General features: G+C 34.7%; 1 protein-coding gene across 10 annotated transcripts in view; it reads right to left on the bottom strand.

Annotated features, from left to right (window-relative positions):
- The window catches only part of grid2 (glutamate receptor, ionotropic, delta 2), a 704,448-nt gene that overhangs the window by 526,059 nt on the left and 160,389 nt on the right, over window positions 1–18,000 (bottom strand).

Here is an 18,000-nt window from a genome sequence, read left to right as displayed (position 1 = left end):
TGGGAAGTATTCAGGCTTGATGTTCTTCTCACTCTTTATTAAAAGGGAGATGAATTAAGTCAGTGAAGATTTGCTGATTTATCTCACCCTGTCAGAACTGAATCCTATTAAAAACTGCAAAATATATTCACACAATAAAAAAGGCCCCTAACTCACCCCTATAACAAAACTCCACAAATCAATCTACAATCACCCACTCACAAACGTGCTCAAAGACTTTCTTACATGCAATCCTGTGCGATGTATCTGTGGATGCCATCTATCTCTGCCAGATGAATGACAACTGTGTCTCATCCGGCAAGCCCTCAAAATTGGAACTCTTTCAAGTATGTGATGAGGTCTGGCATGTGATTGATGTCTTTAATTATCATGTGATGTAAAAGTGGGAATATTACACTCACATTTCAGGACTTTAAATGTTCCCTCTGTCACAGCGACATTACTCAGACCTTGCTAGTAACTTCTAGCACTGCATTAAACCCATAATAAACTCTGCATTCGGACTGAACGTGCTGAAAGAAAAAAAGGAAAACGTTTACAGCACATCTCTAAGTGAGACTAAAAGAGCTGATTTGACCATTCTGATATCAATGTTATATTTAAAAGCCAGCTTTTAATGACGTAAAACCTTTAAATTAGGGATGCTCCAATCGATCGGCCATCGGATGGCTATCGGACGATAATCACATTTCATGACTCGATCGGTACTCGCTGATCTGATCGATCACAAATGTTTACAAGTGAGTTTACAAGCGGAGGAAGATGTGCACACCCAGTTATACATCAGTAGCTACAACACATGAAGAGGTATATGATGTGTGAGGGTATGAGCAATCGCTGCACTCTCATCACAGCAGCTAAGATATATGCAGATGTGGTGTCACCTCTGTTTACAATTACTTAACAGAGAGATGACTTTTTCAACACATTTCTAAACATAACAGTTTCAATAACTAATTTCTTATAACTGATGTATTATATCTTTGCCATGATGACAGTAATTAATATTTTACTCAGTGTTTTTCAGGACGCTCGTATTCACACTAAAGTGACATTTAAAGACTTAACTGCGTTAATTAGCTAAACTTAGCAGGTTAAGGTAAATAGGCAAGTTATTGTATAATGATGGTTTGTTCTGTAGGCTATCGAAAAGCAATAAAGGGGCTATTAATTCATCATTTGGGAATTATTTAAAAAAGAAAAAAAATTCAAGAGGGGCTAATAATTCTGACTTCAACTGTATATCCAGTGTTTTAAGCTGCTGTGGCACGAGCAGAGTGATCGCCCCTAACTATTATCTCGTCCAATCTTATGACCTCTTCCGGTAGTTCCATGACTTTCCTGCATACTCATAGTGGCTCTGTGATCCCTGCAAATGAGTTAAAATACCCTGAAATGCAACATGATCATGGCAACAGATCGCAAGAGGAACAGTAATGTTCTAACCTTTATATTTGTTAAGTTAAATGAATAGAGCAGTAAAGGGTAACCCTTTATTTTATCGGGTCCATTTGAGTAGTAGACTGTCTGTTTAATATCTGTTGATACTGCTCCTTCAACTGTGAGGGTCAGGTCTGCTGTCAATAGTTGGAGAAGAGCAAATTATTGGAATGGTCTTGGATATATTTAGGATTTTTTTACATATAAGGACTGAAAGTTGTGTGTTTCTGACAATGCGCCACCTTAGAATTATAAGGTTCTATCTGACATGTTTGTCAAAATTTAGTTATTGCCATTATTAAATGAAACCTTATTTACATAATGGGATGTTTTTATAGAAGAAGTTGTTTACATAAAGACTTTTCATTTAAAAAACAAAAGTTACACACATACCTGTTTGCTATGGAATGCAAAAACTTTGAAGCTCATTATCTCAAAATCATTCAGAACACAGATAGAACCTTATAATTCCAAGGTGACGAATATCGCAAAAAAAACTTGAATATTTAATAATACAATTTCTTGTAATATACTTAGGCCTATTTTTTATAATGTTTATCATATATAATTATTGTATAACGTATGTTTATAAAGTAAAATTAGATTTTTAATCATATTACAAACTCTATATTTATATAACACTACATGATATTTTTCTATATCACGTTTCACTGTTGTTTGCTGACTGCTATTTGAATAATAAGAGTAATAAGAATAATAGTAATAAGAATAAGAGTAATAAGAATAAGAAAAAAATAAAAGTAAGAACGACACAAAACAACACAGTATTTTTAGCCAGAATGTACAAATCAACTCAAAAAATGTTTTTGCTGCTTGTTCAAGCAACTTATTTAAAAGAAGCTGATTCACAACTCTTGGGATTGCTGTGGGACAACTTAATTGTTTTAAGTTCAATCCACTTAAATTTGAAAAAAGAAAATGAAATTAAATTAACTAAATTAGTTTTTGTTGGTAGAGGAACCCAGCATTTTTACAGTGTATATGTACAGATGAGCGAATAGTAAGCATTGCTAAAGTCACTGTCGCAGCAAAGAAACCATGTGCTAATGTCGCCTGCTGAGAAACAAGATGGCAATTAGTGTCCCGTGGAAGCTGGCGGCATCAACACAGACATTAAATACTACAGTCTCACCATATATTTACCTATTGTGACAGTTGTAATTATATTATGTTTGCTGCAATGGGACATTTATTCTGTGGAGTTTGTCTTTGGAGTCAAAGCGTTCATTAGGATCAGAAGGCTCTGTAAATCACTCGTTGACTTTCCTATTTGTCACTCCTAAAGGCCTGAGTTTGAAACCACACAAGAACTAAACTCAGAGAAAAAAGTATTAAATAGCCTCAACTACAGTACAACGGGGAACAGTTTGACCATTCAGCTGGGAAATTTTAGCTTCAAAGCCCCGGGTTTTAACAAATAGCATTAACTAATAAAGCTGAAATGGCATCTTTACAGTGTCATATATAGAGGTTATAAAGCCGTGCCATGCAGTCCCAAGCCAATAAATCTATAGGATATGTGACCATAAAGAGCTGGCTGCCCTATTCTCAATGCTGGATGCTGGAAAACAGCTGAACGTGGCTAAAAAAAGGAGGAGTTTTTTACTTCAGTCTGCTTTAATGACAGCTTAAATGCTCGTTTACAAATGTCTGGATATCCTAAACAGACAATTTACTGCAAAAATGGCCTTCTTGAAACAAGCTAAAACTAATAAATTTAGTGAAAGAGTACAAACAACAAGCAAAAAAAAAAATCTGCCAGGTAAGCAAACCTGATGTTTTATAAGGATTCTTAAAAATAGCTCAATTATTTTGTCACTACTGACTACGACTGCACTTTATGAAGTCATTTCCTGTTATAGTAAATGGCTTTAGTAATAATTGCATTAAATCAATAACTGATCTAAAATCTAGTCTGAAGAAATATTGTTTTAAGAGTGGCAAATGATGCATTTTCATCAGTGTTCTCCCTAAATATTCTTCAATTTGGAATATTTAGCTGTTGTCTAGTTCGTGAAGCGATAGTTTATCCAAAAAGTACAATTTACGTACTTATACACTCTCAAGTGCATGGTGCCAAACTTTTTAGATTTTCCTACATCTGTTAAACACACAAATGATATTTATGTATTTTGAAGGGGAAAAAAAACCTGTAACCATCGACTTCTATAGTATAAAAAACAGATATTTTAGATGTCAGTGGTTGGACATTTCAAGCTTTCTTCAAAAAATCTTTGTTATGTGAGTTTAAAAGAAAAATCATAAAGGTTTAATACAAGTAAAGGGTAAGTAAATGACAACAGATTTTTATTTTTATTTTTTGGTGAACTATCCCTTTAAATGGCATCAATACACCTGAATAAAACAGCAGCATACAACTGTTTCTAATAATTACACACAGATCATATAAAATGTAGCTTAAAAGCAGATGAAATTTAATAGATAATAATTTTTTTTATTAAGATTTATATATTTGGTGTGCAATTTTATTTATAAGATGACAAATATTGCAAAAAATATACATATGACTGATTGGCTTTCTGTTTTTGCAGTGATTTCTGTAATTAAACAAATTGTACTATACTAATCCATACAGTTTTTACAGTGCAAAAATGAAATGGTCATGATTTTTAACATTGCTGATTGATAGTGTAAATATATGAGACCGATATAAGGGAAATTGAATAACTTATTACGAGAAGGGGAATTTGAATAACTTATTTTAACTGTACCAACTTTGCATAAAGTATATGAAAACATCCATCATTTGTGTGTAAAAAGACAAATGCATAGCCACTGGCCCTTATGAAATTCCTTTCAACATACGTATTTGAAAATCCTATGGATTATGCATGCTTTTCTGCACTGGGCCAATTTGAGCGTGATTGGCTGAATGTTTATTTATGGTCTCTAAAAATCAATGTTTGCATGCAAACGTTCGCTTGCTAGACAAGTACAAATTGATCTTCATTTATCAGAAAGTGTTTTTATGTCTAAACACTGGTGTATAAATTGACAGTTCCTTTTTGCACAGCTGAACTTGACCGACTAGCAGTGATTTATCAACATCATGTATGTTTGCACGCAGTTGTGCGGTGACGTTGCTGACTACACCACAGATTCAAAATGCTCAGTTTTTTCAAATGGAAAAATAATTAATAATTATATTCCTTGATTTCTTTTCAGATTTAGGGCCCTATCCTACACCCGGTGCAATAAGGCGCAAGACGTGTATGCTGCAACGTGTTGATATTTTCACACCAGCACAACAGTAATTTTCTCATTTTGTGCTATGTTGTTTAAATAGAAAACATCATTTGTAGACTTTGTGGACTTATGAGTGAGTCGGTCTACAAAATTTTAAAAGGTGTGTTAAGGTGCATTGTTTGTATGTTGCTAATTTGAGGAACTAAAATAGACTGTGCAATAAACCAGCTGAAAGCAGGTCTAAAGTCCAAATTAAACAAATTAAACAAATTTAGGTAATAAAATATTACAAAAATTATTATTTTCTACATAATTATAAAAAACCACTGCCTCCATGCCTTCATCTCGGGGGGCTTTTTCAGATTATTTATGACAATTTGTATTTGTATAATGTTGTTATCATTAGTAGTATTATTTTTTATATGCTTATTTATACTTGTTTTATTAAATACAAGCCTAAATTTGTTTCCCTGTCAGGTTTTGGATCATATGGGGTATTGGACTTGTTTTGATATAACTTGCATATAAACCAAACTTTGCTATTATTGTTCATTTATTAGTTTGCAGGAAATTAGAAGTGAATTAAGCAATATTTTTAAACAATATTTTGCGCTTAACAAATAAAATTAAATATGTAGGCTTATGAATGTTATCAGCAGATAGTGTACAACACCCTTTCCTTATCCACGAAGGAGAGAAAGAGTAATTGGAGGAGGTTCGTTTCAAAATACTTTTGTGCCATGCACTTTAGACTTTGCACCTTGATCATTCAAATAGAGCCTATAGATATTCATTAAATTAGACAAACAATCAACCTTTAAAAGTCTATGTTATTCTACAAATAAAACAGCCTCAATTTGTATTCACTATTCAATATTTAATCAATATTTCCCCAAAAAAATTCTTGACGACGTTTTTTAAAAAGACTAAATTAAGGATACCAGCACAGCCCCAAAGTACCTATTAACTGCCATTTGAAATCTCACTATCCTTCAAACTAATAACTTTTGCCCGTTTCACAGCAAGAAGTGTTTAATAATTTATTATACTGTATTATACTACTTAGTAAAATCACTTCTAATTTGATGTATTTTATTAGGTAAAGTTCTGAACAAGAGCTGCTACATGTTTATACCTGTTCTGAATAATGATCAAATATTATTACACCCACGTTTTAACATCTTATTTTGACAAAACCTATTTAAAAGAACTGACACTTTACTTGCATTTATTAATGTTCTATGTATATGCGATATCTAATGTGAAGTTTAATTATATTAAAGTTGATGTTGACAACAAAATGAACCGTTTCATCTATTTATGACTAAAGAATGTATATTAGTCTACATGTACTCGTTAAAATTGAGTCTATATGATCAGAACAAACTTTTAATGGTCTCGCAAACAAATTGCCACCTTAAAACTTTCAATTTAATCAACTTTTATAAAGTAACTTTCTAGGTAAATTAAGAGTAACTTTTAAATTATCCTCAACAACCCTAAATGCACATAAATATAATGGTGTAATTAAGGTGGTAATTCAAGCGAATGGCATGATACAGAGGAACCTCATTCTTTGCGACAGAAATCAAAAACCATTTATATTTTTGACTGGCTTATGTGCTATTACGGCCTTTAATGTTGACTGATGGGAAGCATTTACAAAACTGTGACATGGCAAAATGATTGCGGCCGCTCTTGTCACTCTGTTTGATTTATGCTTGCCATTTTATGTAGCTAATCTTTCATTTGCATTGCCCCAATGTGCACCAAAACAGCCAGTTCTGAATAAAACATGTTCCATTTACCGGCTGCAGAAATACGAATGAATATTAACCAGTGCCTCCATTTTCACGCGACCCTATGCATGTGAGCTTTTGAAATATAGATTCCTGCTCTTAAGTGAAGGTTGGGGATGCCATAACCCTGTGCCCGCTGCCACATCTGAACAGATAAATGTGGATGCAGAATTGTGTCACTGATTAAAAAGAACATACTGTACCATGGACAGACTTAAAATAATTCTCTGATGTCTCCAGAATGTTTTTGTGAAGTTTAAGCTTAAATTTTGCACAAATCTTTCATTCAAGCTTATCAAATTTGCTCCTTATTTGGTTCAAGTTTTTTTTTTTCTTTTAAATGCAAATGAGCTTCTGCTTTCCAAAAGAGGGTGGAGCCTTTTTGTTCAGATTTGACTCTACAAATCAGCAAAACAGCAGAATCTACAGCCTAAATGCCAGAATTTAGAGGTAGGTTATTAAAACTTTTCATATTCAAACACAGTCAGACAACCTTAAAGAAGAAACGGTTACAATCAGAATAAATCAGGACATTTCTGAATAGTTAGAGGATACATTTATGTAGTTGTTGTGGAGTAAAAATTATTTAATAAATCGACTAGCATGAGTCGTGTTCAGATGTGCTGACCTTTGCAAATTAGCATCGTTCAAATCTCAAACCTATACAGAAAATGTAAAAAGTCTAAATGTGCATTTATGAATATTTATGCTTAATCTTAGGAATATCTCTGGACTCACAGGCAGAGATACAGTAATATAAGTTTACTTCACATTCAGAACTTACATTCAGAATGAAAACTTGGAAACATTAACTAAATATGAAGTGACATTTATTTTGGACATGAAGTCAAAAAGAACCATTGAACTGACTGGTGAAGTTTGATATAATTTTCCCACATATACAACACTTATTTTTTTGGCACATTCCCTTCAAAAATGAAATTAAATCATAATGTTGCCAGTGGGTTGGATTCCAAGATTTTACAGTGACTCTTATATTTGTTGCTATATCCAACAATAGATGTTTGTTTTTTGTTTTTTTTTCTGACATTGTGTGGAGGAATTGTAAATCTCTACCTGCTACAGCACAAAAACGAAAATGAAAAACTGTTGCAGCCGCACCATGGGTGGAAATGTGCAGATTAAGGGGTGGATATATAATAAGACATCTTGGTAACACTTTAAAATAATGGTTCATTATTTAATTTCTAACATGAGCAAGCAATTGATTAATTGATGAACGAACTATGATTATTTAATGCTTTGCAAGATTATTCATATAGTTAATGTAAGCAAAACTTCCAACGTCAATAAGGGAGAAAATCTGAATGGCTCATTTTTTTGCATGCTTGCAGAAAACAGGTTTTATTAAAACAAAGTTACTGGGTTGTCCTTTTTCACGTTTTCAGGGTTGGCAGATGCACCGGGGACCCAATTACAGCACTTAAACACACAAAAGTCAGATTTTTATGATTTGCCCCATTAAAAGCAGTCATCCACTAGGGTCCCGAGTTACCACCACTAATGTCAAAGTGTCACTTGGATCTAAATAAATTAGTGTTATGATGATTCATGAGGAAAGCCAATACAATCAAGTTGACTTTTATTTTTCACAGAATATCAGCCTTCAGGGTAGAGTACAGTTCACTGCAATGCACAAATTGCTTTAGGGTAGGCTAATATGCAGGGCAGGCCAAAGTTTATTTGCATGCTAAAATAATGTATATATCTTTGTGACCCAGTTATTGATGCCAAACACTGTGTATTTAAGTGAAAAATTCACTTGTGCTAAAGAAATATTAACAAAACATGAGCTGGCTCTTCAGGGTAAGCTTTAAAACATTGATTGAACCATATGGATTATTAAATTAAGACGAGACACTGCAGGCAAAAGCACTGTTTTTTAATGCTCCTGTCAATTTTGAGATTTTGGGCTTTTGGCTGTTCGCAAAGCTTTATTTTACAATCTATTTGCATGAAAACATCCAAAATACATTTAAGTGTTTTTTTGTCGTACTTAATTCGAATCTGTAGATTTTTAAAACCTATTTCTCAAAATGTATTTTACTCATGCACTCAAACTTAACATTTTTATTAACATATTCAGATGGATTTAATAGAGGGATGTTCATACATAATTGCCTGATAACAGGTCATATTATATTGTAAAAAAATCTTAACTTAAAATGCTATTTTATGCAATTTTACTGGTGACATCCATGATGCCTGTTAACTGCTACAATAAAAAGTACACTTTTTAAATTGATAATTACATTGATGATACATGATGAGTTGTTTTTGAATCGTCAAATATAACTTTATTTTAAAACATGATTTTAAGATTTTGTCATTTACATATAACATGCATGTATGATTTTTACACAGCGGACATGGCAAAGCAAACTTTCCACATTTGTTATAGTTAGCATATATTTTAACATAAATGCTTGATGCACTGGGTGTTAGGCAATAATGCATTACTATTAATGGGTTACTGTAACGGCATTACTTTTTAACTAATAACTAATAAACAACTAATAACACATTACTTTTTAAATATAGTAACTGTGTTACTGTTACAATATGATGCATTTGTCCGTTACTTGGTCTATTCATTTGTTTTGGCTGCAGTCTAGCCTACATTTTTCTGTTTACAGCGACCACTGTTAAGAAGACGTGTCACATACGAGATGCCACAATGAACAAAGAAATTGTAAGCAGAGAGACAGGGTGTGCGCGAGAATCCAGGTGTACATGCGAGAAGAACCAAATGCAAAGGCAGGCCAAGTGTGTGCACGAGAGAGACCAAATGCGGGGGAGAAACAGAGACCATTAACATTACTATTATTAACTACTAATACTAGTATTTTTGTTGTTTAAAATAAATAAGCCCACATTTGTTATCTGTATAACAAAATGGTTTAATTTAGTAGACATAGTGGCACATTTCTGTTATATTTCATTCATTCATTCAATCATTTTCTTTTCGGCTTAGTTCTTTTATTAATCCGGGGTCACAACAGCAAAATGAACCCCCAACTTATCCAGCATGTTTTACACAGCGGATGCCCTTCCTGCCACAATCCATCTCTGGGAAACATCCACACGCACTCATTCACACACACACACACTACGGACAATTTAGCCAACCCAATTAACCTGTACCGCATGTCTTTGGACTGTGGGGGAAACCGGAGCATCCGGAGGAAACCCACGCGAGCGCAGGAAGAACATGCAAACTCCACACAGAAAGGCAGAGGCTCGAACCAGCATCCCAGAGACCTTCTTGCTGTGAGGCGACAGCACTACCTACAGCGCCACTTGTCGCCTCTGTTATATTTCAGAACACGTTATTCAGTGTTGGGCAAGCTACTTGAAAAATGTAGTGAGCTAAGATAGTAGCTACTCTACTTAAAATGTAGCCTAACTACACTACAAGCTAACCCCTGAAAAATGTAGCAAGCTAAGCTAAAAGCTACATGGCAAAAGTAGCTTAGCTACATCTAAGCTATTTTTACAATTTTCATTTTAAAATCAAGCAACTTAAATCCAAGTCAATCATATCTTAGTGATCAAAAAACTGTCAATGAAACATATTAGGCCCAATACTGCAGTTCAGATATTTACTGTGAAAAACGTGCTGTAATAATCAGAAACACATTATAGTATATAACAGCAAAAACAAAAAAATCCAATAAAACCAGGTGTTACACATTTAAAATACTATAGTAATTTATAGCGAAGGTATATATTTTGGAATTAGCATAATAGCGTATATATTGTATATACTATAATACAGTATGGTATATATAGGGTATATATACTAAAGTATTTTTGAGCACAGCATCAGAAATTAAGTAATTGCATCTTAACATGTACTTCTCGAGGTACGGTATGGTCATGAGGAATCCTGCTTCAGAAATAACTCCTCTCCCTCAGTCATATAACCATCAAGCAAGTTTCGGTTGGCAGTAACGCACCAAAAACTTTGTTGTCGACCACTGTAAAACAGGAAGAAGAAGAAATCCTCATCATCATATGGATTTACTTTCATCGGCTAGACACCGGCCTCAAAGCTCTGTGAATGTCTTATGTCTTATTGATCCATGATTGGTAAATGTAGCTTGTGTGGACGCTACTGCACTACTTGACTAATAAAATAGCTTCGCTACAGAAAAGCTATTTGTTTTAGAAAGTAGCGACAATACAGTCACGCTACTTAGAAATGTAGTTAAGCTGGTAGCATCACTACTTGTAGTGACGCTACTGCCCAACACTGATGTTATTTAAATGGATAGTGTTGTATTGCTCAGATAAATTAATGCTATAAAGTTTAAAGTTTCTCTTGTGTTTTAGTTGTGAGAATGCAAGTGATGCTGATCAACAGTGTTTTCTCCAGGCAGCACTTACTGTAAGTGACGTTAAAACAGCATTGATGGAGGCTTGAAAAATTTTTCTTGGAAAAGTAGCTCCAAAATTATTTTTAACAGTAATGCATAATTTTTTGGTGTAAGTAATTGGTAAAGTTCCTTTTTGAATGAAGTATCTAGTAACTGTAACTAGCTATTATTTTTCAGTAATATAAGCACAAAACTGGATGTAGTATTGGCTCACAAATGTTTGCTCATGTCCTGATCTCAATCTTCCTCTTGCTATTCCTACTTTCCTTCAGACACCATACTTTCACTATGACAAAGCCAAAAAGCAAAAAAAGAGTGAAAAAAAGCTACTCAAAAACTTGTTTAGCATCGTAATATGGTTTTAGTGCAGGCAGCAGAATAAAAATGAGCATGCACCACTGCATCCCCACTGGAAGGCTTTATCACACTTTGAAAATCTTTATGTTGATTTATCTGCGGGCGCTGAGACCGGGAGACAGTGAGTCTGACACCCTGCCTTCAGCCAAAGAACCGGGGAGAGCTCATGAGGGTGCCTGCTAATGAAGAAATTACCTCTGGGATACACTCGGGTCAGCACTGCACAACCACAGACAGCGGCAGCAATAATAATCACTCAGCAAAAGCAACGGCTCCCCTGCATCGTGCCATTTGCCTTGCAGACAATTATTTGGATTAATTTATTAGCCGCACTGTCGCACAGAAACTCACTGCTGCTTTAACAACCCTAACAGAACATCTGCACAAATCACCTAAATAACAAAAGATCTGTTCCACAAATCTGCGGTATTACCAGCTTTAATCTTAACCAGTCAGCTGAATTAGTGGAGTAAAGCCACAGGCTGTCAGGTTGGTGCTAGCTTTATAAATGCTGGTTCAAACGCTGGAGCTGACTCCTGTGCAAAGTTCAATGGGGAGATGTTGACTGTGCCAGAATATGGCTATAGGCGAGGCGCCCTGTCTCTTGGGATCTCCTCTTTTAAAAAAAGCTTGAATAAACAAGCGCCACAAAGCGGAAAAGTACAAACAACACCATAAAAAAGTAGTAAGTGGCAGAAAAATGCTGATTTAGACTTTGGGAGGGGGGAAAGAAAATATGAGGCTCTGGAAAATATGTACATGGTTCCTTATTTTAGTCTTTCAACTCAGTCCATTTTTGGATCTGTCGCTCATTTTTTGGAGTTTGGAGATGTTTTGTTGGATGAGTAGACATATTGACCTTTCCTCAACCTCATAAGGTTTTTTCTCAAAACTCTGAAACCATAAATCTTATAACGAGAGACAAATCAATCAGTGGAGAAGGGCATATCTGGATATGTTGAGCGTTACTGAGAGTACATTCGCACCACAACAATATATTTAAATCAGAAAGACCATTAAAAAAATAACCGTGCTGGATCAGGATGAGGCCAAGCTGGAGTCTCTCTCTGATCCCTCAGACTCTGCAATGGTTGGGGAAATTCCAAATTGAACCAAAACAAATTATTAAAACTTGCTTAAAATTGACACTGGAAATGTTGCAAATGTGTCAGCCAGCAGACCACATTAACACAAACAGAAATCTATTGCAGGTATTATATTCAATTGTATGTTTTACATTTGTATTGAATTTGAAGCTGGAATTACCAGAATTCTATAACTGTATGACCAAAGCAGTCACTCTGAGTTTTTATTCAAGACTGTACCAAATTAAATTAGCCAATTTTATTTTCATTAATTTGATAATGTAGTTTTTGAAAGTTTGAGAAACATGTTTGTTTCAGCTATCAGAAAGGTGTTTTTTAGTAGGAAGTTGCTAGGCAACAGAGGCATGCATATTCATAGTCGGAGGAAAAACTCTTTTGTGTTTTGTAATTTGAATATAAAAACAATGTGAGAAGGATTTATGCACATATTTAGGAAAGTCAAGGTACTTTAATTATATGGGTCTTCTTTTAACAAAGCTATAACCCTGTGCCTGAAGATCTACCTTTCTGCAGATTTCAGTTGCAACCCATATCAAACACACCTGCCTGTAATTAACAAGTGCTCTTCGAGTCATATTTAATTGGTTCAGGTGTGTTTGATCAAGGTTGGAGCTGAACTTTGTAAGAGGGTAGATCTCCAGGAACAGGATTGAGCAGCCCTGATATAGAGTATATCCATAAGCAGATATTGGTTTCTACATGAAGTCAGTAACACAGAATACACTGTTAGGACATGTTCCTGCTGGGAAACAGCCTCAAATGATGTTCACAAAATAAAAACAGCGTTAATGTCAGCATCGTTACATGTTGTAGTGACTGAAGTCTGTATGAAAACACATAACTCACAGATGTAATACTTCAACTGATCTGATCAAACCCTCCATAAAAGCTTTTTCATGGCTGTTTCAAGATTTCATTAATCCTGTGTAAACTCAGAGCATTGTAGCACTATTAGCATACTCTTAGGCTCTCTTAGCACATAATCTGAGTAAAAGTAGTTACAAGTTAGCCGTCATCTCTTCAATATAGCAGCCAGGATTCGTTTAGCATGCCAAAGAGCTCAATCCCTACAGCGCTCACCACGAGTATAATATCCGCTCATTTGGTTTCTCTTTCATCACCTTCACCTGGCGAATCTCTTGAGCCAGAAACCAGCAGCCCCTCTTACTTCCTTCACAACTTCAAGCGTAGAGAATACAGGCACCTGAAATGTGAGTCTGCGCTGGAAAGAGAAGCGCTGGGAGGGGTAGGCGGCGCATTATCCCATGAGAGGCGACGCCGTATCTTTTATTCAACGAAACTGAGTGAACTCGGCTCGCTCCATTCATCAGAAAGCAACACAGAGGAAAGGCCCAATTCAGGAGGGATTCCTCCCTATAGGTCTGTAACCCCATAACAAAACCGCTCCATTGTGGAGCCACATAGGCGGACCGATCCTAATGTAAAAGGGGGTTAAAGTAGTGATTAGTTGATGTTGTGGCTCTGAGGGCCTAATGAGCTGTTGGACTCTGAATGGATCGCACACTTGAAGCGAATCAATATCTCTTCCACCAGACCAACCGAGGAAGGGATTTCCTCAGGGAAACTGAGGTGGGGTATGTTTACCACATACATTTCAAAATCGCCGCTATCAACCTGGTTACATGGATTGCCACACGTGGAGATCAATATCATAAAATAACGTTCAAATCAGCAGGAATTTATGCTCAGAGAGAGTCAGCCAGCTTGTCTCCAGTATATGGCTATTCTCGTTTGTTTGTTGTCTTTCCCGAAGCCGCTTGGACAGGAAATTGAATAGCAGGGAGCGGGGAAAAACAAAGTAGAATGGATGTTCTTGTTGGCGGCAGTGACCCTTTTGCTTCCCATTCAATCCTCCGGCCTCGCTTTCTACTGCACTGCAACACATTCATGGCGCTCTGTCACTGGCAAGCTCTTTTATTTTCTCTCAATTTTTATTTCCTGCTAATCTGTTAAGTCTCTGTGCCTCGCTCGCTCAAAACATTTATTAGAGCATTCAAAGCGCCTCGCTGACAGAAAATCTGCTCTGCTGTCTTTCGGAGTTATATGACGGATGAAAAGTGATTTCTGTGTCTGAATTTTTGGACTCAGAAGAAAGATTTGTTTCAGGGACCAGATTTGTTTCATGGCCCATTGGTGATCCAAGTATGTTTCATTTTAAGCTTTATTTTCTGTGTTTTCTTTAGCTTTGTTTCAATATGTCATTGACTGAGTCTGTGAGCAAGTAGTTAGAAATATGTACACAAACACATAAGTCCCAAACACTTAACGAATTAACTTGTTTCCAGAAGTAGTAGTATTTCATTATCTATGCATCTATGTATCTATGTATCTATGTATCTATCTATCTATCTATCTATCTATCTATCTATCTATCTATCTATCTATCTATCTATCTATCTATCTATCTATCTATCTATCTATCTATCTATCTATCTATCTATCCCCACTCACCTGCACTGAAAAAAAATAGTTGCAAACTATTTATATGGGTTAAATTTAAATTTACATTCCATTAAACTTACATTTAGTGTTGTTCAACTTAATTTGTTTGTTTTATTTAGCCCACATAAATAGTTTATAACTACTTAACTTAAAAGACATTAAATCAAAGCAATCATCTTTAAATCAATTAAGTGTCTGTCTTTACATCTATCCATCCATCCACCCTCCCCTCATTTAATCTATCCATTATTTCATACTTCCATTCAACCATCCATCCATCTATCCATTGTATTACATACATTATTCAACAACATCAGTCTCAAACTCAATTCCTGGAGGGCCGCAGCTCTGCATATTTTTGCTCCAACCCTAATCAAACGGAGCTGATCCAACAAATGAAGGTGTTCAAGACTAATAGAGACTATTAAGCCGCTGTGATTTGGAGATGATTGGAGCTAAAATCTGCAGAGCTGTGGCCTCCAGGAATTGAGTTTGAGACCACTTTTCTACATAGGGCTGGACAATAATATGATTTTTGTTCAATAACGGTAATATGAGTTTAAACCCATTTCTGGTATTTCGATAAAAACTGGCATATTTATACAGGGCTCAAAATTGCATCCATTTTGGTCGCATATGCGTCCGAAAATTAATCTATGCGACCTCATAACAAATTTGGGCAAATTTGCATATAATGGTTGTACTGCTACCTGTTTTGAGTTTTTTTCTAAAAACGTGCAGCGTAGTCTTCCCTGCCCCTATATTGGTTAATATATCTGTCAATCACACAAGGCTTTCCTTTCTTGGCTTTCACTGCCTGTGTGGGCAAATGTCAGCTAAATGTAAAATCTAATAATGTACATCCATCGCCAAAGAAGCTTGCCTTTGCTAAGTTTACACTGAAACAGTGGCTCATTACAAAAAATGGTATTGCGCAGGTGGTCATCGCGAGAAGCCTGCTCTGCCTGCTCATAAATTGGTGAAAAGACAGAGAAATAAAGATCAGCTCATAACAAGACTGAGCATTTGTCCGTTTATTATCGAGATTTATATTATTTTTCTACTTAATTACTGATAATGACTGTTTTGCAGCTTTCAGCATTGAATTGAATGATTTATTAAAATCTTTCATTTGTTTTGTAGCAGAAATATATATATTTTTTATTGACATGTATATAAAATCAATAGTGCAAAATAAATCTCTTACTGCAATGCTTCATTTTTATTTGATGCAAAGCATAAATTTCTTTTTTATAGAAAAAAAATTGACTTTTTATAGCAAATAACCTGCATTCAAGCACAAAGCAGCAGCATATTGATAAATGTAATTCATTGTTACTATTATTGTCATTTTCATCATCATTAATATTCTAGAATTATTATACATTCATTTTGTAATTATAGCTTTATATATATATATATATATATATATATATATATATATATATTTTATATATATATATATATATATATATATATATATATATATATATATATATATATATATATATATATATATATATAGCAGTTGTGATATATATATATACACAAGTCTAAGAGTTTAAAAAGTAAACAAATTTTTTATACTGTTTTTATTTAAAGTTATAAAATAAGTTATAAGAGCCTGAATATAATTATAGACTTTGCAAATTCAGTTTGCTGACATTTGTGGGTACAGACATCTATTGCGTGCAGTTTTGCAAGCTTTTTCCTGGCTTTTTAATATTGTTCATATCGATATCAGAATTATATCGTATAGACCAAAATTAATAAATTTATGGTAATATACATTTTTTGCCATATTGTCCCTATAGTTCTACAAGAATGAATTAAATTAATCGTAAATGATTGTTTATTGTGTGACAAAATGTGTTGCTTTGTTATATTGACCTTAGAAAATTTATACATCTATCAAAACCAAAAAAAGAAAAAGAAAAGACAAAAATTATTCAATCAATTTAAGAAAGTCAGAAGGGTCAGGGTCATGTTAATACAAGTTTAAATAAAATTTTATAAATAAGTTTATTAAATTTCCTATAACAATTTGTCCAAACAGCAAAACGCAATGAATTTCCACAAAAGGCCTGTAACTTACTTGCAATCTTTACGTCAATTAATATTGGTAATACCAAAATAAAAAAAGTCATTTTGTCATTGTTTCACGATATTTCAAAATGGTCGAAATTCTCAGTCATTTTATCAATATAACTGTAAACTCTGAGTTTACAGTTTGAATGACAGTCTACTAGATGCATAAACATCATCTAAAACCTAAATTATTTATAAACACACAGAATGAAGTAAATATTTTGTAGCTTAGTCACTTTGTAACATTCCAAAAAATTTGTGCACATAAAATGTTTACATTTTAGAATCTGTGAATACGCTAAAAATGTAAACATATGAAAAATGTATGCGTGCTAGAATCAGACTTGTGTGTATCTTCACCAATAAGCCTCCATCATAACACTTTGCACTGATTTGAACTTGGCCGTTTTGTCTTATGCGTAATGTTTTAATCAGTCATCCTTGTCTAATAGCCATCGTGCCTGATTAATGCAAACAATGAGTCTATGTCAAGGAATGATCCAGCAAAAGCGTGCCACCACATAACAGGACAGGCCAATCCATCAAATTCCTTCCCAGCATGCATCTGTACTCTCTCTTTAAAATGCATGAGGTAAAGCTTTGGTAGAATGCGTATAGAAAATGTTTGATATCAAGCTGAGACAAGGCAGAAAAATCAACTGTTTGCCTTGACTAACCGAATCTATTTGCGGCGGTTCATACCTGAGAAGGACAGTGAAGTAAACTGGACAAGGACTACAAGAGGTGGAGGCTGTAATAACCTCCACAAAAACTCTTCTTTCTGAAGAAAAAAAAAAACTTCATTCCTCTGTCTTCTTCACATAAATCATTTCAACACAGTGTCAATGTCAGTTTGTCGGACGCTTTGAAACACGGAACATGACTTTTCTTACACAGAGCTCAAAGGAAACCCTGGTTGCAGGACGGGTCCACTGGAATACAAATTTCAGATGTCTGTTTGTAGAGTAGAGGAAATGTCCACAGCTCTTCCAGCTCCCCTGAGAATATGCTGTTATGAGTCACAAATCATAACGCACAGCAGACGAAAACAGAAAATACTGAAATGACACCATTTTTCTGAAAAAAGGGTTTTATACAACTGAAAAGCTCATTTAGAAG

The sequence above is a fragment of the Danio rerio genome, chromosome 8 (genome assembly GCF_049306965.1).
Source record: "Danio rerio strain Tuebingen ecotype United States chromosome 8, GRCz12tu, whole genome shotgun sequence".
In the NCBI taxonomy this organism is placed as follows: domain Eukaryota; kingdom Metazoa; phylum Chordata; class Actinopteri; order Cypriniformes; family Danionidae; genus Danio; species Danio rerio.
Note: the sequence above shows the minus strand (reverse complement) of the source record. Positions and strands in the feature narration are given on the sequence as shown.